This window comes from Bison bison, unplaced genomic scaffold (assembly GCF_000754665.1).
Source record: "Bison bison bison isolate TAMUID 2011002044 unplaced genomic scaffold, Bison_UMD1.0 scf7180017864373, whole genome shotgun sequence".
NCBI lineage: Eukaryota > Metazoa > Chordata > Mammalia > Artiodactyla > Bovidae > Bison > Bison bison.
This window is the reverse complement of record NW_011494945.1, coordinates 11,708,515-11,711,539: the sequence shown is the minus strand read 5'-3', so window position 1 is coordinate 11,711,539 and position 3,025 is coordinate 11,708,515. Positions and strand designations below refer to the sequence as shown.

Below are 3,025 nucleotides of genomic sequence, written 5' to 3'. Positions count from 1 at the left end.
TCTAATTAGAAGCAGAGGCATAACAACTTTTAATCTACCAATAAATAGAATAATAATTTTTAGCAGCTCAATTGTAACTTTATAATACAACTTATGCAAACTCAGTAAAGGAATAATTCAATATTAGAGGAATAGGTTAATTTGAGGAAACAAATTTATACAGGTGCTTCAGTTTATGGTGTAATCTTTTGAGAATCATGGAATTTTATATTTGTGTGTGTATGTAGTTACTATTTAATAGAGGTGTACTAAAATATAGAAATACATGCTTACAATTAAACAAATAGGGAAAGTTTAATTATAATATTAAAAATTGTTAAGGTTAGAGAGACTATGGTATGGAGAAAGATCTTGAATATACCTTGATTTGGTCTCTAATTATGTAAAAATATTTTAGAGAATAATGATATTTTAAAGACATATAGGATGTTAGCAATTTATCTAGTCCAACTCTCTTTTTAATGCTCATATAAGTTATTACTCCTTAGCCACATGGACGATGAATTAGGACATTAATCTATTCCAATATACTATTATTTCCAACACATTCCTCTACCTCAACAATTATTCTCTAAGTTATAAGTTTTAATGACTCTTTAGAAATAGGCATCTCTCATAGATAATTATTGTTCACCATTTGCCTAAAATCCAAAGGAATATCTTCCAACCCTTGAGTAATTAAAAATGACAATAAAAATATTTATTTTATGACTCATTTAGAATATTCCAAACACATTCTTTGAACAGAAACAATGTTTGTTTACAAACATAAGATTTGAAATAAAATAATCATTTTCAGCATGGTCTCTAGGAAAATACATTTCTGTTTTACTAAAGTTTCCAAGGATATAAACTGCTACCCATCAGATTTTAGCAGATACATAATATTATTCTCCATCACATGTGATTGGCACAGTTATGTACTATAATAAAATCTGTCACTGTGGCAATTTTTTTTTGATTTGACAGTTTTCTTAAAAAAAAATTCTTTCTCTGGAAACCAATTAAAACTTGATTTCCCTCCCTCCATCACCACTATATTCCTCTATTTTCTCTCTTCATAGCATTTTAGTTAATTGAGCACTCCCTGTTATTTTTTTTTTTTTTTCCTAGCAGTAGTAATTTGACAACACAAAGCAATTAAAAACCTGGGAACAATTCTTCCTATAAACCACTCCCTGCCTTCTATTAGCCAATGCTTGTGCTAATGTGACAGGTATGTCATATGGGACTGACATGTCATGTCCACTGCATCAGTGTTTCACTTAGTTGTTGGATAAATTTTAAGGATTAAATATGAGGGGAAATTCTCTATTATTGGAAATGACATAAAGGAAAGTGTCATACTATTTGACAATAAACATGAAATTCTTATATTGTCAATAGGTCTATGTTTAGAAATTCAAAAACCTAAGTTAAAAATAAAAACAGAAAGAGATGGTTGGGAAAGAAAAACAAAGAGACCGCTAATTATCTTGGCAAACTACATTTTAAGAGTGCTATCAAGAGTAGATATCAGTAGAATCAATGTGATTCAGATGGTTCTCTTTATAGTAATTAATTTTTGTTGCTTAAATGTATACCTTTTCAAAATATGTTGAAACATAAATTTAAGGTTTTTGGTGAGACACTTTAAATTATCTCAGTATTCAGATAACAGTACTTTCTTGTGAAATATAAATTACTAATGTCTGTTGATTAAGAATGCTGTAAAATACCTAACAGTGCTTAAATGCAGTATTTTGGTTTTGTTTCTGTTGAACTATTTTCCCTCTAAATGTGGTTTCTCAGCTACAGAATAATAGGGTTCAGCTATTTGGTCTGCCCTCTTAGTGCAGTAGGCAGCACGTCAGTCTCATAATCTGAAGGTGCTGAGTTCGAACCTCAGGAAGGGCAGATCATTCTTTTGGGGATTCCCTGGTGGCTTAGACAGTAAAGAGTCTGCCTGCAATGTGGGAGACTTGGGTTTGATCCCTGGGTCTGGAAGATCCCCCAGAGAAGGAAATGGCAACCCACTCCAGTATTCTTGCCTGGAAAATCCCATGGATGGAGGACTCTGGCAGGGTATAGTCCATTGGGTCACAAAGAGTCAAACACAACTGAGTGACTTCACTTTTTCATTTGGTCTTAGCCTATGACATAATGTCTCTTATACAGACTCAATTATCTGATTTTAAGATCACTGAAAAATTAACACTAGAAAGTAAACAATCTTTTTCTAGAAATTTGTATTTTAAGACTGCTGCCTAACTAAACCTAAAATGATTTTATATAATGCACCATTTAGGAAATATGTTTTATTCATCAAATAAAAATTCACTGAGTAACCATTATGTGCAATGCACAGGCCTCAAAACAATACCAATAAAGACCAGAGTTCAGACTCCTCATGAAACTTTCCCGGTCTTTTTCTTTCAGTTTCTATCAAATATTTCCTATTGCTTCCATTTGCATGACCATGCTGAAGTAGAGCCACATTATGAAAAACATAAATTGCTCAGGTAGCATTTTGATCAAACTATATTGCTTATATAATTCCCCTGGTAAAATGAAAATTCTTTTAGAATAATTACTTAAGGAAAATCTGAAATTTAAAAAAATGAGTATATTCAGTTCTCTAGAAAAATTGCATTTAAATTTTTTCTAATAATTAGTTTTATAATAGAGTAAAAACTCTTTTGCAAAAGACACATAAGATTCTCAAACTGACTGAATTCTGTGTAAAACTGCACAGTGAAAGAAAACCAGTATTTTTTTTTAAATCTGTCTTAAAAGTAGACTGTTTAATTGAAGTTACTTGTGTGTGATGTTTAAAAGGTTAAAAAAGAAGCCAAACTGAAATGATTAGAAACAGTATTTATAGTTTAAGTTACAGCCAAAAAGCCACCCAACCTTCTTTTATAGTAAAGATCATTGTTATGCCAGAAAGAATAAAATAAACTCCTTCTCATTTCAGGTAACTGTTTGATATGAATTCCTTTTATACAGAATTAGTTTGAAATTTCATTTATATACATCATGATTT

General features: G+C 30.8%; 1 non-coding gene across 1 annotated transcript; it reads left to right on the top strand.

Moving 5' to 3' along the window:
- Positions 1-1,823: 1,823 nt before the first annotated feature.
- On the top strand, positions 1,824-1,896 carry TRNAM-CAU. The gene has a single exon. It is a non-coding gene; the product is annotated as a tRNA-Met (tRNA).
- The last annotated feature ends 1,129 nt before the right edge of the window (positions 1,897-3,025 follow it).